This window comes from Asterias rubens, chromosome 21 (genome assembly GCF_902459465.1).
Source record: "Asterias rubens chromosome 21, eAstRub1.3, whole genome shotgun sequence".
NCBI lineage: Eukaryota > Metazoa > Echinodermata > Asteroidea > Forcipulatida > Asteriidae > Asterias > Asterias rubens.
In genome coordinates this window covers 2,546,267-2,571,239 of record NC_047082.1, presented here as the reverse complement: position 1 = coordinate 2,571,239, position 24,973 = coordinate 2,546,267, and the positions used below count along the sequence as shown (strand labels likewise).

The following is a 24,973-nucleotide window of genomic DNA, read 5'->3' as shown; positions in this document are numbered from 1 at the left end:
CTTTTGTAAACGTGATGTCATATGTCAAAAGGTCTATATTGAAGATACAAATGTAGATATGCATTTCATGACGTTATCAGTAAAGCTTGTATCAACTTTCCCTTCTGATGTGATTTATTTCTTTGTATGTTTTTTGTTGTTGCATATTGCAGAGGAAGGAACTAAAGTACTTCTCTCTCAAAGGAAATGGTCAGTCACACAAGAAAACTCACTCAGCCGGGATTCTTTCAAATAATATGATTAATTCGATGTGGAAAAAATACAAGCAGTTAAAGATAAAACTTTCCCCTTTAAAGCGATTATACACTTTCGGCACAGAAAAAAAAAATTCACAGATATACAAATAACTTACAGGGTTTACAGAAGGTAATGGTGAAAGACTTCTTTTGAAATATTATTCCATGAAATGCTTTACTTTTCGAGAAAACATTAAGACAATTATCAATTGTCGTTGTCGAGAATTACGGATTTATTTTAAACACATGTCACGCGGCGAAACGTGCGGAAACAAGGTATGGGTTTTCCCGTTATTTTCTCCCGACTCCGATGACCGATTAAGCCTAAATTTTCACAGATTTGTTATTTTATATAAAAGTTGTGCTACACGAAGTATGGGCCTTTACAATACAATACTGTTTACCGAAAGTGTCCAATGGCTTTAACACAAACTTGGCTGCCAAGAGAGGCCCTAATAAACTCAAGGATCGGCCTTCAAAGCAAACAAGATCACGTGGTCTTTTTGAAATCACCCAGCAGGGGCGCGCATCTTCTTTTCTCTCGCGCGCAAAACACAACATTTCACCCGTAAATGGTTACGTAATCCAAAATCCACAAGTGCCCAGTTTCCCAGAATACAACCTTGGCAACGGATTAAATGAAAATTAAAAGTGTAAGCTGCCAAGTTTTTTTAACGAGATTAAAGACATTGGACACTATTGGTAATTGTCAAAGACCAGTATTCTCACTTGGTGCATCTCAACATATGCATAAAATAACAAAACCTGTGAAAATTTGAGTTCAATCGGTCGCAGAAGTTGCGCGATAATAATGAAAGAAAAAACACCCTTGTCACACGAAGTTGTGTGCTTCCTGATGCTTGATTTCGAGACCTCAAGTTCTAAACTTGAGGTCTCGAAATCAAATTCGTGGAAAATTACTTCTTTCTCGAAAACTACGTCACTTCAGAGGGAGCTGTTTCTCACAATGTTTTGTACGATCAACCTCTCCCCATTATTAGTTACCAAGTAAGGTTTTGTGCTAATAATTATTTTGAGTAGTTACCAATAGTGTCCACTGCCTTTAACGCGTACTTTATTATTTACTTTACCAAAAAACATTTCACAGAAACCTGCCGCAAAACCCGAAGGTCACTTCGTTTCTAGTATTACGCAATAAGCGAACTGCGGTATCAACACAATAAGTGGTTATTATCAAAAGGTTGAAAACATTTCTATCCCTCAATAATATAATGAACTACTTCAGAGTCGGATATCACTCCTTGAAAAATTGATAAATGTTAATATAATTGTGCAGGGAACTGTGACTAGATGGGTTTTGCTCACGGTTGAATCAAGCAATATACCAGCAAAAGTGGACCCAAGAAGATTTGTTTGTCAGCAGCCAACGCCCCCCCCCCCTCCCTCCCTACGTATCGATTGACAAGTCTTTGTTCCGATTCTTTGGAAGATACAAACAAAGAACGTTTCCGGCTCGAAAAGGAGCAAAAAAAATTACTCTTTCTCCAAAAGGTGATAAGTGAAATTCTTAGAATGTGTTTGTTACTACATGTTATTCTGACCGATTCACAGACAAACTTGCTGCTTGCTGCAAGGACCTTTCTTCCATTCTTCGCAATCATAGTATTTCGAACTCGGAAGCTGTATCGTTTTTAAAGTTTGATAAAAAGTAACTAAACAATTTTTTTTTGTAAAGTTATTGATGACGTAATGAATAAGAACATAAATGCACAAAAGTCGCCCTCTTGTGACACTGTGTAAGATTGGTTTATAATTCCAATCCAGTTTTCATAAAAGTAGCCAGTATGTGACTACTTCATCAAATTCATCCATGTTTTCGTCAAAACAACACAAAGAAGTTCGTGAATTAGGGAATATGACAGTGTCACGGGATGGTCGTTGAAATAAGCAGCGTTTGGGGTCCTCAAATGCAATTAACTTTGATCAAACAGCGCCGAAACTATGGTAACATTCTCACTTCTTTAGAGCAAGCCCTTTTAAACGCCATTCTCATGCCATTTACTATTTTATACAAAATAATCCGATATGAGTTTAAAAAACAAATACATATATTTAAAACATTGGAGTTATCATCGTTAAAGCTTATGAAATGTATTGAAATAAAAAAGGCCCGGATTTCAAAATGGTGAACACTTAGGGGCTCATATTTATTTGGGGTGGGGGGGGGGGGAGTATGTACCACACTCAGTTGTAACACTTAATTCAAACGGGAGTATTTCATGGAAGAATTATACGAAGTGCAAATACTAACGAGCTGTCACTTAATAAGTCATTTCCCCAACAATAATTAGTTTTTCAGAACCCATTCCCAGAAATCCCCCCGCTTCCAATCCCCACTTCAAAATATCCCAATAATTACAACAAAATAAACCAATTCAAGACCAGATCCTAAGAGACCGTTTTGACAATTACGGCACCGCAGCTGCTCCTGTTGTTGCACTTGCCATTATGACCATTCCCGTTAATATTACGTAACAACAACCAATGACGGTCAGTGACTGTATTATTAACGTAATCATAATATTCAAGGTCTTTTCACTCTATGGCCCGTTTCGAAACCACGGCTTCTGCTTGAGGCTCCGTTCTCTCGTCTGAAGCCCTGAATGCGTATACGCAAAGCACGCGCAATATTGTCAAAACAACCAGCGGGGCCAAGCTAGCCTGAGCCGAATCCGGAGCCGAAGCCGTCGTTTCGAAAAGGGCCTATACATTTGAAGTGGGATTACTGATTGTAGGGAGGCAGGGAGAGATAGCTGAGGGCTTACCGGTTACGTCACTTCGCAGAAACCCTGGATGAGTCATCCTTGGTCCTGGATTGTTTTGACGTGTGACGTAGTTTAGCGGGTTTCATGCTCGTCGGGTATTGAAGACACAGGGTCATGTACTGTGATACCATCATGGTCCTCCTAATGGGCGGAGTCGTACGCCTACCTTTTGGATAAATTTCAAGATAGCAAATCATTTAATTCTTGGACCAGAGTCAATAAAGAATAACAAATGTATCACTGTTCCCACGCCCTCTCGCGGCAACATATCAATATTAAGATTGTATCGCAACAGCCTGAACATCTGACGTCACACTTCGAGGCTCGTGAATAACCCCAGAGAGTGGCCTCTGACGTAAATCCTCGTCCTTAGGATCCCATTCCGTGGGATCCCAGTTCTGTTCTTGGGATCCCAATCCTTGGGATCCTAGTTCTTGGGATCTCAGTTCTTGTCTTATACTTTTTAAATAGTAACTACACTGCACCATAAGGATATCTGCAGCAACTATTTAGTTACTTTAGGTTTCCCGCAAATGTCAACAGGAACTCATTTCACTTAGCGGCTGGCTCATTTAATTTTACAGCCCAAACCAACATTCGAGCCATGCTGTATTAAAGTCTCCTACCAGCATCATGGTTCATGTATCAAAAGGGGATGTTTAAAAAAAAACTTAACTGTGGCTATAAAAAAAACATTCGAGAATATTATGGATTTTACAAAAAATACTGGTTTCTTGTACAAGTATTTTAAAGTCGCTGAACTCGATAACAATTGACACGGTTTAGTATTACTGACCGAAATTATTTCGACATCATTTGATCAGAATACAACAATACACTTTTATTATGGTGTGGCCATCTTGATTTTTTTCCAGTTTAAAGGCAGTGGAAACTATTGGTAATTACTCAAAATATTTATGAGCATAAAACCTTTCTTGGTAACGAGTAATGGGGAGATAAGAGGTTGATAGTATAAATTATTGTGAGAAACGGCTCCCTCTGAAGTAATGTTGTTTTCGACAAAGATGTATTTTTTTCACAAGGTTGAAATCAATGTGAAATTATCTGGTTAGTCTGCTGCCACCTAGCGTTCAAAAGTCTCCCATCCAATTGGATTGCAGAGTCCAATTTCATAGAGCTGCTTAAGCACAACAACTTTACTAAACTCAACAATTGTACTGGAAAAGAGTAACCAGCCAATATAACATGTTTTGTGCACAGTTTGTGACAGGTCCCCTGCATATATTTTTTGCTAAGCAGACATTTTAAAGGATTATTTTCTGCTTAAGCAGCTCTATGAAATTGTGCCCAACGATGTGAAGTGCTATCCGTCGTTGCCGCCAAAACACCACCACATTTTGGTAATATGGTAATTTGGTTCATTTGATCGAGTGCTATCAATACGTGCAGTTTAGACCCGCGTCACATTTCTACTCGCAAATATTTTACAATTTGCCTTACAATAGAAAAGAAAAGAAAAACCAGGTACCACATTGTTGCAACAAAGAGTGCGATGAAATGGAATAAATCTCCATTCATCGACAAGCTAATAGATTGAACTCAATTCAGGCAGTAGGTTTACGCAATCAATGAATTGTGCTCTATTGTTTGGATAAGCCCTGGAGCAGCCATCAATAAAAAATATTTCCAAGAAAGAAAAAAAATAACAACTTCTGTATTCCTTTGTGCGTGCTGGAATATGAAGTGGGATGGGCTTGATTGATTTTATATCTCATTTTAGTTCCAGTTAATTAAAGACGAAACTAACCCCCAACCTCGATTTGGTTACAATGAGTTTAATGGAAAAGAAACAAAATGGCGTCACCATCCTTCATGTCTATAAAGATGTGACTAAAGTGCTAACGACGACTACTAGGACAATGGCGATGACAAAGGGCGATGGTCGTATGATGGAGTCACCGTCGTCATAGAACCATCTCACCTTCCATCCCGCCCAGCATTTTCACAAAAAGTCCACCATTTTCACAAACAATTCCCTCATTTTTACAAACAATTTTCATAATTTTCATTTCAAACGTGTTCACAAAAAATCCACAATTTCACAAAAAATTCAATCATTTTTACAAATGACAAACTATTCCACCATTTTCATAAACGATTACAATCTACCACCACGTCCATCATTTTCACAAATAGTTCTATAATTTTCACCACAAATTCACCATTTTCAAAAACATTTCCACCCTTTATAACAAACAATTCGAAACCATCACACTTGCACCGCGTTCACCACTTTCAAAATCCAATCCCCATTATATCATCATCTTTATGAAAATATTTCAACCCGCACACCCTATCATCTGAAATCCATAAACCGATCGTTAACGATCAAAAATAATAATTTCTGACACCGTTTCAAATTCACACTTCCAACTCATTTATATCAAAGGCTGAATCATCTCCCTGTCAAACCAAACCCCAAAACGCTTCATACAAACAAGAGCTTTCACTTTCGTCAATTTGTGTTTCTGGGGGAGGCGGGGTGGGGGGGGGGGTAGAACCCAAAGGACCTTGAGTAGGGAGTGTCTCGTGACTACCTGGGCCCTACTCGTGACTCACTGTGATTAACGTGTTGCATTCACACCTGTTGACAAAGTGTACATCGCTGTTGGTTTCTCTTTCTACCTGTCCGCTTGACTGACATCAGGTAGGCAAGCCATATGGACAGGCACCACGTGGTGGAAGAGCTATGGTTTAAGGAGCCTGCTTCGAATACACCCATATAAGGGTCTAGTCAAGACATTACTGTCCATCCTCAGAAAATGAATTATGGTTGCACATTGGAATGTTAAGTTGGTTAAGATTCTATTATAACCACTTTAGGGATGAAAGGATTTGAAACTTTGCATTGTGGAAGTCGAGTCCTTGCTCTAGCTCCATTCTATATGGTATATAACTAAAGAGAGTTTTGCGGAAACATGTGAATATCTCCTTTCTCCTGAAGACAATCACAGCATACTGATCGAAACGTTGAATTGGTTAAAACTACTGGTTCTTTTCGGAACCACCACTTCTCACAAAGAGATATTCCCATGGTGTTACTAAATGCTGCATTAATGCTACACCCTCAGTCTGCCAACCGAAAGTCAGCGTATCCTCTTTCAGTTTTGGAAACCATATTTCCGACCATTGAATTCAACCTAACCAAATCGAGTCTGGGATGCAATATAGTCAGGGTTCTTTCTTACTAACAGTTACTGACAACCTGCATTACCAATGGGCACCACGCCTGGAGAAGTACAGGATGCGCACTAGCGTAACAACATAAATGGACTACATTGAACCATTGAACCCAACTCTTCAAGGTTACCTGTTCGTTCTAGGAGTTGTTGTGGGATGGTGTTTAAGACTGGCCCTGCCCGGGCGTTTTCAGTAATGAGCAGGTGAAGTTGTTCAGCAAAAAAAACTGTATTTACTTAATATTCAATGCGCGAGAGCGGGTAGATATCCACGGTTCAGGAAAGGTCCACAGTTTGAAAACGTGTACAAAACCAATTTGAGCAGAGTATAAACAAAAGAGTGACAATAGGGAGGTCCACGGGATCAAATGGATTATTTAGAATATCATTATTGATAAATCACCATTTCCTTGCTCCAAATGTATCTTTTGTGCTGTCTCGCACGAGCTTTGAGTGACATACAGAGGCGGCCTCTACAAATAAACACGCCCCTGGCGAATTCTGCGGAGCGACCCGCTGCCAAACACGTGTGATGACAAAATCGAACTATATGGAAGGTTTAACAATAATAAAATTCCTTCATTGGAAAATATTAATTTATTAGTTTCCGGAGCACTTATCCATTCAGTTGTAATTTTTTTTATAATACCACAGGTCCTCATTGGTTAGTTAGCAGTGTGCAACAGCTAATTCTTTAATAATGTTAAATTTGCATCGGGGATAAAGAATATTCTTTTTGGTTTAAAGGCAGTGGACACTATTGGTAATTACTCAAATAACTTTTTGGCATAAAACCTTCCTTGGTGACGAGTAATGGGGAGAGGTTGATGGTATAAAACATAGTGAGAAACGGCTCCCTCTGAAGTGCAGTAGTTTTCGAGAAAGAAGTAATTTTCCACGAATTTGATTTCGAGACCTCAGGTTTAGAACTTGAGGTCTCGAAATCAACCATCTAAACGCACACAACTTCGCGTGACAGGGGTGTTTTTCCTTTCATTACTATCTCGCAACTTCGATGACCGATTTAGCTCAAATTTTCACAGGTTTGTTATTTTATGCATATTATGAGATGCACCAACTGTGAAGGCTAGTCTTTAACAATTACCAATAGTGTCCACTGCCTTTAACCAATATACACTGATGAGTGTTAGCACTTCATACTCGGTTCTTTCCGAGTTCTGGAAAACAAAATCACACGCATAATACTCTGGTGGGATTCGAACCCACGACCTTTGCGCAGTGTCGTACCTACTAGCTAATTGAAACTTTGAACGGTGGGAATAGGTCTATAATCAGGTGAGGTTTGCGGTAGCACCATGTGTAAATCTCATTTGAGTAGTATGTCAACGTTTCAACCACAAAGACCCAATGATATAAGCGAATCACCTATGAGGATAGGAAATCAAAAGTAATATGTCAAACTTAGTTTACCCTTATTATACTGACATACTATTTGAATGGGTCACGTTGAAAACAGAAAATGCTTAACGGTTATTTTTTCAGGGTCATGAGTTAAGAAAACATTACATTTTCATTTTTGGTTGTACGCAATTTTGAATAAGGTAAAATGCCTTGCCGCTGGCTTGGCATGATGCCAGCCTATATCCCACAGGCCATGCGCACCTGTGCAACCGTAGCAATCCTTAGATTTCTAGTTTGGCAGTTCTCCTTCCTCCGTGGTTTCTGGGCCGAGTTTCATAGAGAGCTGCTTAAGCAAAAAATGTTGCTTAATAATCTCTGCTTAGCAAAATACCATTTTGTACACAGGCCGATCTTCAACACGACAAAACCCACCCGTTGGGGACAGATTCAACATGTTCATGGCCCAATTTCACAAAAGCCTGTCAGCACAAAAATTTGCTTAGCATGAAATATCTTCCTTGATAAAGCAAAATTACCAACCAAGTTTCCATTTGATTTTCAGAAAAAGAAAGCAACAGCTGAATACCAGTAACAAGCACTGTGAAACGAATGGAAATTTGGTTGGTAATCCTCATTTTATCAAAGAAGAAATTTCATGCTAAGCAGATTTGTTGTCCTTACAGGCTTCATGTAAGTGGGCCCATGCCTCCAACTCATAAGTCCCATCCAATGGGAGACTTTAGAACGGTAGGTGGCAGCAACTTTACTAGGTGAGTTTCCATTGTTTATGTAGTTCTGAGCATGCGTACACTACCGAGAAAAAATTATTTCACCTGGTAAGTCTGCTGCCACCAAGCGTCCAAAAAGTCCCCTGTATTGAACCACGCATAAAGATGACGTCATTCTACTCGCACTAACATGACCTTGTAGGCGACAGTGACATATTTTTATGTACACATTTCCACTTTCAGTTTCCGATAGCGCCATAATATGAAAGCAACAAACAGCTGTTACCTGCCAAAATGCAAGTTAAAGGCACTGGTGTGGATTTCACAAGAGTTAGGAATGGTCTTATCTCGAGTTAGGAAGAGGTACTCGTTCTAACTTAGGACTAGCTATACGTTTTTGATATCTCCTAGGACTGGTCCTAAGTTAGGACTAGTCCTAACTCTTTGTGAAATCGACCCCTGGACAGTGACACTATTGGTGATTACTCAAAATAGTTGTTAGCATAAAAACTTACTTGGTAACGAACAATGGGAGATGTTGATAGTATAAAACATTGTGAGACAGCTCCCTCTGAATTAACGTACCTTTGAGAAAGAAGTAATTTCTCACTCAAATAGAAAAATACTTTTTTATTTTCTCTCAAACCAAGCCGAGGCTGATATAAGAAAAAGAGTCTGGTTCCTTTGCACGATGAATTTTAAGCATTCATTACTGTTATTAGAACACTGGGAACTTGACCGGGTTGGTGGCAGGATGATGAAAGTCCGTACAACTAGTATACTCGGTACGCGCGTGTTAGGCGTGGAATGAATTGCATGCTGGTCTAGCTAGCGATCAAGTTTGATCGCTAGTTAGACCAGCATGTACCTCAGTCAACAGTAAGCGCTTGCGAAATGGGTATTCGCGAAAAGGTCTATAGTGCTTGTTTTTATGACATAAGATGTAGTGACATAAGAAAATGACTAGTATACCACAATAAACTCACTTCCCTCACGTCAATAACCTTATGGTATCGGAACATAGCGAGGTCCTTGCCAGATGACAACAAGTTGGTTGACCCCGGAGATGGCTGAATTGTTATGGCAGCACTTGTTATACGGGTGAATAATTGCAATTGAAAGTTTATCAAGATCACGAGGGGCTACTGGTATCAAGGTCTTTTTATTTGTGTGTGCGATTTCTAAGAACCGGGGTTTTCTGTCCTTGAGTTTAAGCTGTAGCAGTGGGCGGGATATGGAAAGAACAAGGAGGATTAGATATGGCTAAAGAAAAGAAAGGTTAGGCTGGACGATTGTCAATTTGGTGTATGTATAAATCCGTAGGTAGCCATTTTGTTCATTTTTCAATCAATCTCATCCAAAGCAATGTAACCGAAACGAGGCAAGTTGAGCAGAATAGTCTGTCCCCCTTAATCGGATGGGAAACTGTGGTGTTCACTGTTGTACGCAAAGGGAACAAGACACAGATTGTTGTGAAAGTGATTTAAGAAACTGAAAGTGACTGTTAAAACCGAAGGGTTACGCAACATTGATGATTTAACTTAATGCATTGACAGTCTATCACTATTTATTTGAAAGCATTAAAGGCAGTGGACACTATTGGTAATTACTCAAAAAAATTATTAGCATAAAACATATCTTGGTGACGAGTAATGGCGAGAGGTTGGTGGTATAAAACATTGTGAGAAATGGCTCCCTCTGAAGTGCCAAAGTTTTTGAGAAAGAAGTATTTTTCCACGAATTTTATTTCCGAGACCTCAGATTTAGAACTTGAGGTCTCGAAATCAACCATCTAAACGCACACAACTAATTCGTGTGACAAGGGTGTTTTTGCTTTCATTCATATCTCGCAAGTTCGATGACCGATTGAGCTCAAATTTTCACAGGTTTGTTATTTTATGCATATGTTGAGATACACCGATTTTGCAGGCTAGTCTTTGACAATTACCAATAGTTCCCACTGCCTTTAACCCTATCCTTCCAAAGCTTAACTAATTGCAATTTACCGCGAACCAGCCGCTACACAGTAACCACCAACCTATCATTTTTAGCTGGTAACCATCACCGTTTAGCAAATCATTCCAAAGCGATAATATACACCTGAGTCATTTGGAACATCGAAAACTTCGATATCGGAAAGACCTTTGAAATATTGCGGTTTTTTAATGTTACAAACCTTCGCTATACGTGCACTCTTTCACGATTTCACAGGGGAAAACTCCACAATGACATAATTAATTGTTTTTAAATCATGTTCCAGTGTAATAACAGTGATAAGAGCTATTCTTTTCCTGTCAAAATCTCATTGTTGTAGAAGGTGTACCCTGGGTGACCCTCATGCAACCTCGTTCACCAACTATGTGGCTCACCTACTGTACCCTATACCTTTAAAAGCACTGGGCACCTTAGATAATTGTCAAACCTCAGTATTCTCACTTGGTGTCTCCCAACTATATGCACAAAATAACAAAATCTGTGAAAATTTGGACTCAATTATTGGTCAGAAGTTGCAAGAGAATAGTGATAGGAAAAAAACACCCTTGTCGCACGTGTGCTTTCAGATGTGCAATTAATGGCCTTTTTAATAGTATTTTAATATTTGAATGAGAAATTACCCTATATTTTCATAAAAGTACTTAAGAGGGAGCCGTTTTTCACAATGTTTTATTAACAGCTCTCCATTGCTCGTTACCAAGTAAGTGTTTATGCTAACAAATATTTTGAGTAATTACCAATAGTGTCTAGTCCCTTTAATATGAACTTCAAAGTGTAAGGTTCCCGGGATCAACATGTTAAAATGGAATTAATAATTGAAAGCTTCAACTTGGTGTGAACTTTGTATAACCTCATGTATGTGAAGCATTGATATTCTTTTCTGTGGTAATAACTGAATATAGCTAAATGTTAAAATTCAGCTTAGGTTTTATAGACGTAACATTTTATCTGTTTGTCGACCCCTTGTATGACGTCACAAGCCCACCACAGCGCCCTCACTGAGGTCAGAAAGGAAGACCCACCATTCGCTCGTCCCCAGTGCCTTGCTTTACCAAAGGCGCTGGGATGGGCAAACGTATCATGCACTGTCATTGGTTTATTATTGCGCAGTCCCATCATGCATCACACTTACACTGCACCATTTTCTATGCACTGCATACATGACGTACTTCCTAAACAAGAATCTGTGCAAGCGATTAGCCCATCCCAGCGGTCGTGGATAGACTGGCCGCTGGGGCCGAGCGAAGACCCACCATTGGTTGAGAGTTGTGGGGGGGGGGGGGGCGTACACGCTCCATTGTTTGACGTCAGCGATGGCATGTATGTGATGCAAAGAACATTGGTATTATTTTCTTATTTATCTATTCATTTAGCATGGATGGGTAATGAGAAGGTCAGAAACGTTCAGTTTTAGATGTGAGAGGAAAACCCAAATGGGGGAAAACCCACGCAATCAGGTAGGGACTGAAAACCCAATCCACTTACAAGGCTCTGGTCGGAGGTGGGATTTGAACCTGATTTGCAGAGGCGGAAGGCAGGCATGCAGGGACATAAACCACTGAGTCAACATGATCCCAATACTTGGGCAGCAACGTCCTATACCTAACCCAAACCCCTACCCCAAACCTCAAACAATACTGCCCAATGTTTCCACAATTCTCCTCTATTGTGCAAGTTATTAAAATCAACTTTTAGTTTCATCCTATTGAATCTTCGTGGAAAAGATTCATAATCTTCACTCTTCAAATACATTCCTGACGCATTTACCTTCCCCCGTATTTCCCACGACTCGATTTCCGTTTCAGAATAAAAATGTTGTTTAACAAAATTGCAATGATGTGGTTATGAATATTTATTTCAAGAGTGTCATGCTCTCTTACACGCGATTTTTGCCAACAAATAAAAGGAAACCACGTAGATGTTTTTAAAGCTAAAAAAAGAATCATGAATTGATGAATAAAACTGGGGACCACATACGGCGTATCATGGCTGTGCTACTCTCAATGATGATAAGGTTGGAAAAATAGGCGGTTGTCTTTCCTGTTTGTTGTGCGGTGAAGAGCTTTTCCAATTATTTGCACTTGGATAAAACTTTCGTAATAACAACTAGAAAGACGATGCGCTATCGTATAACCTCCAAATGATCAGTCAAATAAACTCATGAGATAAATTATTATAAAAACGGAAAAGATGAATTCAACCCCCGTAATTAAAAGAAGCTCACACACTACACAACAAGAAACAACATGAGCATTGCGAAAGAGAGAAATCGGGCCTTTATCACACGGCAACGACCCTGCCGGTTTTAAACGGCCGTTTAAGAGCTCGTTGCTACCCTTTTATTCCCTTAATTATGCTAAGTCATCAAAAAGTCATCAGAATGTGACTTTCTTCTACCTACATGCTTCTGTATTTCTCAATAACCCTTGAAAAAGATGGAAAACAAACATTCACATTTAGAGAAAACACAAGTTCATGTTGGTTTTGTAAATGAAATTAAATGGGTACTGCACTAATTTTGTCGGCCAGGATTGGCCGTGGTTTTTTGGTAGTTCCTGTTGTTTGAACGTGGGTAGTTTTTATAATCATAGAGAAGCGGAACTACTCTTCCAGTCTGTCGCTTTAAAGAAACAAACAATTTGGATTTTGGCTCCCCGCTCCATCCTATGACAAATAACGTGTTGTAGAAGGCAGTGTGATTCATTCTTACGAAATATACATTACACAAGAAACAGATTTATGTCCTGACGTTTCGACCCTAGCATTAGTCTTTCTCGAAAACTGATTTCCATTGGACTGCCATTCAGCTTTTTTGTGCACTTATACATATTGGTTAAAGACACTGATACATTTGGTAATTGTCAAAGACCAGGGGCCAATTTCATAGAGCTGCTTAAGCACATAAATATCTCGCTTAATTTACACATGTTACTGGCCAAAATTTCCTGCCATATACATTGCTTATGACTAGTATTAAAGCTGTTGTTTACTTAGCATTACAATTGAGTGGAGTCTTGGCCGGTAATCTGATTGTACTAAGCAATGAATTTTTTGCTAAAGCAACATTTTTTGCTTAAGCAGCTCTATGAAATTGGGCCCTGTCTTCTCACTTGGTGTATCTCAACATATAGCACAAAATAACAATGAAACTAGTGAAAATTTGAACTCAATTGGTCGTCGATGTTGCGTGATAATAATGGAGGAAAAAACACCCTTGTCACAAGAAGTTGTGTGCTTTCATGCTTGGTTTTGAGACCTCACCCGTGAGGTCTCGAAATCAGTTCAAATATTTTACTGAGAAATTACTTCTTTCTCAAAAACTATGTTACTTCAGAGGGAGGCGTTTATCACAAGGTTTTATACTATCGACAGCTCTCCATTGCTCGTTACCAAGTAAGTTTTTATGCTAACAATAATTTTGATTAATTACCAATAGTGTCTAGTGCCTTTAAAACAAGATTTGTAAGTTTGCAAACATTTTTCTTTTGCAAACTTTTTTTACAGGATTGGTAGAACTGATCAAAATAGTCACAGTGTTGTTGTTTTGTACAAGGCATGCTCTGTGAAATAACAAACCTGTGAAATTTTGGGCTAAATCCGTTTTGTGGGCCAAGAGAAAACCATGAAAATTTTCCAGCATATGTTCTAACCAATGAACTCATCTGTTGCGTTTATATACGATTTCAGATGCAGTTTTATGAAATAGGCGCTAATTAATTTTAGAGGGAAAAACGTTGCTGAAAAAAATGGTTCTCATGTATGAACTTAATAATTAATAAGCGAAGTCCGACTAAAATTAATCAATGATGTTTTTATCCTTATCAATCCCGTAAAAAACATGATTAAAAATAAATCAATAATAATAGAATTCTATATATGTACTGCTCTTTGTCCCATACGAAATAAGGTTTCATCAGTTAAAAAATTATCATTATATGAAGTATTAGATTAGCAATGGGTTCAAAAAGGTATCGTCGGTTAAAAATATATCAACCTATGAAATGTGAAGATATAAGGATAGCAAAGGGTTCATAAAGGTACCGAATCAGCTTTATCAAAAATGTCCTGAACAAAATAAATAAAATACAAACAAATATTTGCAAAGCAAACTTAATTTGCAACCCAATGCAAATAAACACCTTGATCATTTCTTGTCAACAAATCGAAGCTCAAACAAAAACTCATACGTTGTGAAAGATAATAATTCCCCAGGTATAAAATTTGAACATTTGAGGGAGAAAAACAACCCAGGTACTCCCCAAGAAGTCACCACCAAATCTGCCCCAATATGATTCGGATAGCAAGCACTTGAACCTTGTATTTAAAGTATAGATGTCAAAATAGTATGATTAAAGGCACTGGACACCTTTGGTAAATGTCAAAGACCAGTATTCTCACTTGGTTTGTCCCATGCATAAAATAACAAACCTGTGAAAGTTTGGGCGCAATTGGTCACAATTGGTCATCTACACGGCACTCCACTGCGAGAGAGTCCTTGCACTTAACTATAGAACCATAACACGAAATCGACTAGTATTCCATGTGTTACGAGGTGAGGCCGAGTTCAATGGAAAATCCATTGACCAAGTGGTTATTATTCTTTGACAAAGCACAAACAAAATGTATCATTTTTGTTTTGTGTACAACTCACACAATCCTTGTTTACTTGAGTTTTGTTTACACAGTAAACAAACAATAGACATGGAAACTCGCCCAACCCCTGTTTTCAAAAACCTTTCTATACAACGTGGACGATTAAACACCACAATTGTCCGTTGTTTGTGACACGACCTTGTCTCGTATGGACAAATTGAGGAAGCGATTGTTTTGGGAACGACGCTTCGAATTGTCCAATAATTATCCATATTGGACCGTTACTGGGTGGGATTCGACGGGGAAAATGAAAGAAAAAACACACGTGTTGCATTACTTTTGTTTGCTTTCAGATGCAAAATAAAAGGTTGCAGCTGGAGTCTTTTAATATTTGAGTGAGAAATTACCTGTTTCTCAAAAACTACGTTACTTCAGAGGGAGCTGTTTCTCACACTGTGATACACCACCAAAAACTCTCCATTGCTCGTTACCAAGTTTGCACGCTTACAATTATTGTTTGAAGTAATTACCAATATTGTCCAGTGCCTTTAAATCAACTTTGAATTTGATAAAACAAACGTAAAGGAGTGCAAGGGAATACCAGCACCCAGGTTTTCCCCACTTCGACTTTGAGCCGGGCTTTGACCGATTTCCCAACTCCACAGCTGTCACCGAATGAACAGTTACCATGGCAACGCTCTAGATACCAGGCCCTGTTTTGTTGACTCTCGGGTACAAAGCTCGCGAAAACAAGTTTACCGAAGCGTTTCGTGCTGGTACAGAAACAGGGATTTTTTTTTTTATTTTTTTACTTTTCGGCGTGTGCGAGCGTGTGATATGCTTGGAACATTTCGAAATAAATAAGTACAAAGTACAAGAGTTTACCTTTTGTGACAAGTACCTGCACCTTTGGTAAGGGTTTCTTTTTTTATGAAAGATGTTTTTGATTAAAATAGACAGAGTATTTCCCCGCAATGATTGCGCAATCGGTTTGTCATTCTAGAGATTTTGTTTTCACGTGGTTAATGCTTATTGCATACATTGAGTCAAACCAAAGGAATCAGAATTTTAAATGAGTGCCAAACTTAATTCGTCGTTTGAAAATAAGTGAACACTTGTTTTGAATGCAGTTAAATCACATGGATTAACATCCGAAATGACTACCTTTAAGTACTAAGAGCAGGTACCAATTGTTAACGTGTAATTTGATTAAGAGCACCGAATTCAAACTCTGGTGTGGGTTCGAATCCCCATCAGCCGTGATACTTGTCCTTAAGCAAGACACTTAACCATTGCTTCGTCCTTTGGATGGGACGTAAAGCCATTGGTCCCATGTGTTGTGTAACGCATGTAAAAGAATCCTGCCATCGATTTCAAAAAACTCTTCCTAACTTAAGACTAATCTTAGGACTTAGGACGAGTCCCAACCCTGCACTGTAGCATGCAGACCTTAAGGTTAATCCTAAGTTAGGACCAGTTACTCGTTACTCGAGTTACTCGTCCTAACTCGAGATAGACGAGTCCTAACTCTTTGTGAAATCGGCCCCATAGTGCACTTATCGAAAAGAGGAGGGGTTCGCCCCGGTGTTCCTGGCTGCGGCTGCTAAATGCACCGTAGCACCGTGCTACATAATTGGGCCTCAAAATTCAAAACTTTTAGTGTGGGTCTTTTGACAATCAACTTTGCTGTACTGTTTATGTAGCGGACATAGCATTTGGTACCATTAACTACAGGCCATTACTTTATATTTTATATGTACCGAAGAGATGATCTATGCGTGGATATGTGTGCATTGTGTACTAGGTATTGTTTCTGCTAGGTGTGGATTGTGTAGTAGGTGTTGATTATGTACTAGTTGTGAAAATGCGAAAACTTTGCAAAAATAAAACAAAATTATTGCTGTTTTAATTCTAACAAAAAATGCCACGTTCGCACAAATCGAAAGGGTAACTTCCCTGTTGAAATCACTAGGTGTGTTGCAATATCAACTAACAACGCAACATTGTTCGCACGTTCTTTTCATTTCGATGAGGCCTGGGGGGGGGGGTATTGTTAGAGGCATCTGCCAAAAATTAATAGTAGATATTCACCCCGGGTTCAAGTGTTTCATACTGACCAAAGATCAAGCTAAAATGAGCTTGTTTACGACAGATTCAAGTTCACGTATGGGTGTTTCACCTACATATGTTTACTTGTTATTACGAATCGATGACGTCATGTTGACTCTCTGGACCAGCGTTGCTATTTTTAAAGGGGGGTTTGGTGTTGGTCGGTTGTCAGAAATGGTGCATGGATTGTCTCTGTATTGGATTTTTATGAGACCTGGGGCCGATTTCACAAAGAGCTAAGATTGATCTTAGTTGCATATGAAACGTAGCTGCTTGGTTAAGTTTAATGTCACAGTACATATCACTATGGTGATACTGTCAATTTGTCTTCCGATTGAATTTATTGCGTTGTAATATCAAGCTCAGTGCCCAATTTCATAGAGCTGCTTAAGCAGAAAAAAGTGGCTGAGCACAACAAAATGTTGCTTACTATAATACGGTTACCAGTCAAACTACCATGTCACATGTGATATGTTCGATTGGTATCCTGCTCACTTCTACTACAGAGCTCAGGAAAGTACTGAGTATACAGTGATAACACACATCGCTGTATATGGGTAAACAAAAACAAAATTCGTTATCCCTTATGCGAATTTCCATCTATTTTATTATAGAATTCCCCTTTAGCTTTGTGTACATTTCAATATCAGCAAAGGAGAACAACAACCCATTGTGTAATATCCACGTGTTGTCGTTTTCTTGAAAAACGTTCACTTTAACAAAATGCACTGTATTTACCTACGTTTCCATGGCGGCTTGCCAATTTATATAAAGCAAAGTCACCTTGACCCACTGACACACATATACCATCAAGTTAGCAACCTTAAACTATCCGTTCATATTACAAGGAAACAGGACAACCCTATAACAATTTATGTTGTCATTGAACGCAATTGGTGATTCAGGGATGAATTTCACAAAGAGTTAGAACTAGTGTTATCTCGAGTTAAGACAATTTATTCGTCCTTAATTAGGACCAGTCTTAAGTTTTTAATATCTCATAGGACTAGTCCTAACTCTTTGTGAAATCTACCCCTGATCCGGAATCACAAACTGATCCCGGATCACAACTGACCCAATTACAGATCTTGACCAATTTCTGGATCATTGTGACCCGGAATCTGTCATCCGGGTAAATCGGTCAAAACTGACGCAGAATCCCAGCTAAAATCACATACTATTACTAAACCAGTTTTCGGGTATGCCTGGCATCACAGAGACTCACTTAACGATACATGGCGAGTTTCCACCACAAGAGAACTGACTCATGAAATCAAAATCGAACTCCAATTGCATCCATATAAGCCGAAGATGTACAATTATTGGTTACCTAATGGGTGTACCACTGAGGCCATACAAAGCATAATGTTTCAAGTCCCTATATAGTGTGAACTTCTTTTGTTCTCAAGTCAACCTAATATGTAACTCTTGCCCAAGATTCTCCAGCACATTACCACAAGATAACTGACTCACGAACTTCAAACAAGAGAAGAAAACCATCTACACTTTGATGTAAATTGTTACTGAGTGGTATGGGTTAGATAATGTTTATATCGCAGGGCAATACAAACCGAAGGAAAAAAAGTATTGAGTTCACACAAAAAATGCGTCACTCCAGAAACACCAACACCTGTTCTAACCTAAACAACTGGTTTCCAGCCAACCATACCGAAATAAGCGTTCAGCCTTAACAATAGTTGACACGAGTACCAGCCTCACCTGTTGATCACGCACGTGCTGATCCCATTGTACAAATAAGGAGGTCCCTGGGGATTTCGCAGTTTGGTTTCTCATATAAGGAGGCCCCTGGGGATTTTGCAGGTTGATTTCTCAACTACCCTGGGAGAAATAGTGAGCCATGACTCACACAGAAGAAGGAGAAGAAAAAGTCCACGGCAATTTTTTTTTATAAGAACAAATCGAGAAAGATTGGCTCATCGTTATTTACGACCGATGAACTAAATGGCCTTAGATTTGATTTTTGCACAGGCTTATTAAACACGTACCTGGGAGAAAATGAGCTCCGTGCTGGGGACGCCATAAAAAGGCAATCAAGCTTGACAAATAATTTATTATAGTTTATACCTGAGCCGTCTCTGAGCTCCAAAACGCTTTTGTTTTCTTCTATTCAATTTGTCATTATTTTTAATAACAAAATGTAAGCCATTAATCTCACACTAAATAGAAGGCTTTTATAGTTAATTAATTTTAAAATATGAATAAACACAACAATTTCATGCTTTCTTGAGGTTGGACAGCAGTGGCCACAGTGATATTATTATTTGTTATTTGTGGCCTGAAAAATTAGTATGTGTACTAAGATGGCAGGGTTTTCCCTAAATTTGACCAAACATCATCAAACAACAAAACAATAAACAGAATGAACCTTTGAAAACCATATTTCATTTGCTTGGACAGTTGTCAAAACATAGTACAATGAGTTATAAATATCAACTCGATCAACCATGACAATTTTTTTCATATTTTGGCAGGAAAATATGAAATCTTGATATTTGATCCATATTTTAGGCTTACGTGCGTAAGGCCACGTACAGATATATAAAAGCAGGTGCCAAGATCCTGAAACCTTTAGCGACCTTTAAACTTAATTCACTCAATAATTTATCACCGAATGCAACCTATCAGGGACTGTGGGTGGGTTTATTTACCGTACTGCTAAATACGTGACTGTCAACAGTCCATTCGATTGATCATTGTCATGAAATAGCCGTGTGCTTGCATTAAGACATCAGCAGAAAATCGCCGTGTGCTTGCAAGAAGACGTAGACATGAAATAGCCGTGGGTTGCAAGAAGACAGCAGCAGAGATAGTCTTAATCTTGCAAGAAGACATCAGCAGAAAATAGTCGTATGCTCGCAAGAACAAGAACACATGGGCATGAAACAGTCGTGTGCTTGCAAGAAGACATCAGCAGGAAATAGCCGTGTGCTTGCAAGAAGACGTCAGCAGGAAATAATCGTGTGCCTGCAAGAAGGCCCTACGCTCCTCTTCAACAACTGCAAGTACCCGGTCAGAATTGATCCAGATCCCAGTGGACCTGACCCATATCTGAGTCAAGCTGACCCAGAAAATGGACAGAAGTCAGATGTTAACTCCGAATCTTAGAAACATTTAGCCATTTAGGGATCATTCGTACATATTCCTAGCTAGTTATACTGACCCATTAGGCCTCAAGGAACCTGGATCCGGATCAATTTTGAGCCTGAATTTTTAGAGTTCAGTAACATAAACTTTTTTTTTTCCAAAGTGCTTGTTTCAAAAGTACTTCTTCAAAAGTACTTTTTCAAGGTGAACAGAACTAAATGCATCAGGCAATAAAATGACTCCCGACAAAACATACGGCATGTTGCTAGAAAAAGCTCAGTGTCAACGTTTTCCACAAAGCAGACAGCTTAGATCATCCACGTCTTCCCATCAGTTTATCGTGCCCAGAACCCCATGCTGTGTCGTTTGCAGATCGCTCACTCTCCTGTTTTGGACCCCCAAAATGAAACACTTTCCCTAACCACATCAAGGATGCTAACACTGTTCACATTTTCAAGAAACTCCTCAAAAATGTTTTCTATTCCAACAAGTGTATCAAAATTAATTTCATCTAACTGTCTTGAGCGCCTTTGAACAACTTTGGTTGATTTTGGCGCCACATTTAAATTCCCTCTGATTCATTGATTGATTTTCAATTTCCCATGCAGAAGTTAACATTCCAAAATGATACCTGACAAACCAATCTAACTTGAGTGTCTACGAAGTCGTCATAAAACACAATTATACACATTCTTTGCCCACACCCTTTCTCCATGTAACTTGTCGTTACGTTGTTCTGACCTGAAGTCTCTTTCAAACTCCGAGTGAGGAATTACCTCTTTCTCAAAAAAACTACGTTACTTCAGAGGGAGCCGTTCTCACAATACATCAGCAGCTCTCCATTGCTCGATCGTTTACCAAGTAGGTTTTTATGCTACTAGTTGTTTGGAGTAATTACCCAAAGTGTTCAGTGCCTTTAATGATGGAAAGCATCCAGAGACATGTCGTGACATGCTTTTCTATCAACCAGGGTACTGTATATAAAACGCAAGGCCATCCTGTAATGTAGATGAAGGTTTTTTGAGGCAATCAGCCGCTTCGTTTAATGAGGGATTTTATAATATGTACATCATGCCCGCACGAACCTCATTCAGATAAAAGGGCCTAATTTCATAGAGCTAAGCATAACAAAATTATCCTTACCAGAATAAGGTTACCAGCCAAACCACCATGTCACTTGTATAATACGTGACTGGTATCCTGCTCATTCTGCTTAGCAGAGAATATTTAAGGATTTTCATAGAGCATACATTGCTTAACAATGTGTTTGCTGAGCAGAAATGAGCAGGATACCAGCCACACATTCTAGCAAGACAAAATTTTCCTTAAACACTACGTCTCCTGCATGTATACATGCAGGAGACGTACATGCAGGAGACGTAGTATTTAAGGAAAATTTTGTTTTGCTAATCAACTTTTTGTATTAAATCAGCTGTATGAATTTGGGACCATGGTTTTATGGTACACTGGTGTAAATTTTCTTAGATAGGTTCATGTATGCTGTACCTTCGTCCACAGATCCGTCCGGACAACGCACACTGAGCTGGTACCCTGTGCCCGCTAAGCAAACTTGAGTGTGCTTAGCAGATTGGAATGAGCCAATGTGGAACTCATGTAGGACAATGTAGGTATAAACTTTTAACAAGCAAAGCACATGGTTATTGCACTGGGATAGAAGAAAAAGGACAAGGTTTTTAGGAAATATTCTATTGAGGATGACTTCCCGATAATTAATTCGCATTGATTGATTGCAATTCGTCACTTTTTGTGACTATACCTCACTGAAACTGTGCGTGTCCAACTGATAAGAACTTCTAGTAGCCTAACCTCTGATACTTCACGGAGGCAACGAAGGCGATTGGGCATGCCCTTTACCGAGAAGAAAATGCCTTGGTGCCCTTTGCCGTTTCAACAACGAATCATGCATATCAGGCCTGCTGTCGATTTCTCCAAACTCTTCCTTAATTAAGATGAGTCTTAGGATTTAGGACTTCAGCCGTCGATTTCACAAAACTCTTCCCAACTTAAGACTAATCTTAGGACTTAGGACGAGTCCCAACCCTGCACTGTAGCATGCAGACCTTAAGATTAATCCTAAGTTAGGACGAGTTACTCGTCCTAACTCGAGAGAAGACGAGTCCTAACTCTTTGTGAAATCGACGGCAGGACGAGTTAAGTTCCGTATCCTTAGACGTTAGGACGCATTGAATTCATCCTATACTCGTCCTTACTAGAGATAGGATTTAACTTGCGTCTTGTGAAATCGGCGGCAGCTATCTTCTTCACCCTCAAGTACAAATCTAGCAGTTGTTCAAGAAACTGAGTGGTGCCTCTTTCTTTTTGCCAGAGTGCAGATTTTTTTTTGAACTGAAGTTTAGAAAGCAAAAGAGAGACTGTCAATGTCCTACAGAGTTTACATCCGCCTTTCAAAAAGCACCTTCCCTAAAAAGTTTTTCACAACTTTTTTCCCAAAACCGAAAATATGTGAACAATTTTGACCATAGCAAACAAATGCTCATAATCCGATGAGTTATTTATTGATTCAATCTTTAAAACAACCTTTAGGTCCTATGGGGGAATAATTATCCATATACGATAAACATCCTGTTTCATAAACTCACAAAAAAATATTTTAAACAAGATGGAAAAAAGAAGACTCTAATGAATTATGTACCGACCGGGGTAGAGGGTGGGACCCCCCAAAAACAGTCTCCCTTGACCCCCTAAATATGACCCCATCACACCCCTCCTTTGTCATTGTAATTACCAGTCGAGATAATTACAGGTAGCAGTTTGAACGAGGAATATCCGCCTGGAGACCGGGTCTCTCTGCAATGAATTAAGGGGTGCGAATTCGGCTGGGAAGGGCGTAGGTACTCGGCCTCAGGCGAGGGCTAACCCCCGAAGAAAAACGGCCAAAACAATTTTGGCCTCGCTCGCTTCACTTTATTGTGTCCTTAGTTCGAACTTCCCCCTGAAAGCATCGCTAGACTGATCATGCCAATACCGCGACATCGGTCTAATGATACATTGTGTTTAGCAATTACTTAAACAAATGGTTTTAACTGTTTAGTTTGATTACCGTGGACCAACGAACTTAAATGCACTGAACACTATTGGTAATTACTCCAAAAAAATGTTAGCATTAAAAACTTACTTGGTAGCGAGCAATGGAAACGTAGGCCTATTATGTGTGGATAACCAAGTGAAAATACTTGTGTCCAGTGTCTGTAATCAAATATTAGGGATTCTAATTAGTTTTAATATTTTGCATCCACGTTTAATTTAAGATCAGCAATCATTCAGATTACTCACTCACTCAATCACGGCGTTGCTGACTCAAATTAATATAGGGAATATTCCTTAACGGAACCCCTTCCATTATTACGTACTTTCAACCATAACTAACAGTTTGCTGAACCGTTATTTACGGATACACTTTCAACCGTTAGTGCACGGCTTTTACGGACTTTCACCCATTACGAATTGTTGCACCGTTATAAACGGAAACACTTTTAACCATTACGACTTTTGCACCGTTATAGCGCGCTTTCAACCATTGCGAATTGTTGCACCGTTACAAACGGAATCACTTTCAAACGTTACGACTCTTACACCGTCGATTTGTTGCACTGTTATTACGGATACACTTTCAACCGTGACGATTTGATGATTCACTTTTATCCATAATGATTTGTTGCAACGTTAATATGGATATGCCTACACTTACAACAATAATTACGATTTGTTGCACCGTTATCACGGATACACCTCGAGTTACTTAAAAATAGAGATTGGCCTACACTATACAGATTCCCCAATGACAAGAGGGCGATGCCTTGGTCCATAAATGCTTTTTGACCCAGAACTTTCCCTCAGATCACTCAAAAGAGCTGGCACGAAAATCTTATTGGTTAAGAACAGAAAATCTTTCGATATGTGAGGAACAACACTACATGGAGACTTGGATTGGAGTGGGAAGATAACAGCTAATCATTGTTTTTTTTCTGAACATTAAGAATGCCAGGGCCGTTATGCATTTCAATGTTTTTTCTTCTCTTTTCTAAATCGATTCAAAAAGGGACACCTTAAACAAACTTTTTTGAGGATTGCAAATCTGAATCCTTCGGATAAATTAATTGTGGACAGGAAAGCGATGAGATAATGATAACGGATTCAAGTTTAGGAACAACCGTCAATCAATGTCAAATTAATGGCAGTGTTTACATGTCTATAGATTTAAAGGTGTTACATGTTGTGTTTTGAATGTTAAACGGTCTACAAACAGGAGATTGGGTCTAGGATCGCCAGTCAATGACCGTCTAGACTGGGAGGGGAGTGGGTTGGGGGTTATCTGTCTAACTTCAAGTTCAGCATCCATGGTTCAGCGGGACTATATTCTGTATTTAGGACTATAACCGGGATTTGGTCAGCCCGGTCCGGCCGTGGCTTGGCGGTCACTAGACACCCTTAACTACCTGTCTTGTCTCGAGGTTTGGTGACACACCCAAGACTCGATTATGAGACTCACCTGTGATTAGGGTCGAATATCCGGTGACAGGTCAGATACCGCACCTGACGGGGATCAACAGACAGGGAATGTGGTGGCTGGAGACGGTATCGATTACATCGTCAAATACGGTACGAGAGTCAGAGTCGAATTCAGGTCCTCCTGATGAATACCACAAGGTGTATAATAAGTATACAATGTATGACAGGTTTTCTCTTGAAGATGATCAGAGTAATAATAGTTAACGTGTACTTGGGGGTACAACCATGATGTAATAATTCTTTCTGTGGGGAGTGTTGGCTCTGAAAAGAGCTGGTTTTGGTATCGACGTTTCGAACAGTGCTGTTCG

At 39.2% G+C, this 24,973-nt stretch overlaps 1 protein-coding gene across 1 annotated transcript in view; it reads right to left on the bottom strand.

Moving 5' to 3' along the window:
* Window positions 1–24,747, bottom strand: part of LOC117304892 (microcephalin-like) — a 46,673-nt gene extending 21,926 nt beyond the window's left edge. The window contains exons 1-2 of the mRNA XM_033789539.1: window positions 24,646–24,747; window positions 3,023–3,188 (exon numbers count right to left, since the gene is read on the bottom strand). The gene's annotated coding sequence lies outside the window, so the exon portion shown is untranslated. The remainder of the gene's footprint in view (window positions 1–3,022; window positions 3,189–24,645) is intronic.
* Window positions 24,748–24,973: the final 226 nt, after the last annotated feature.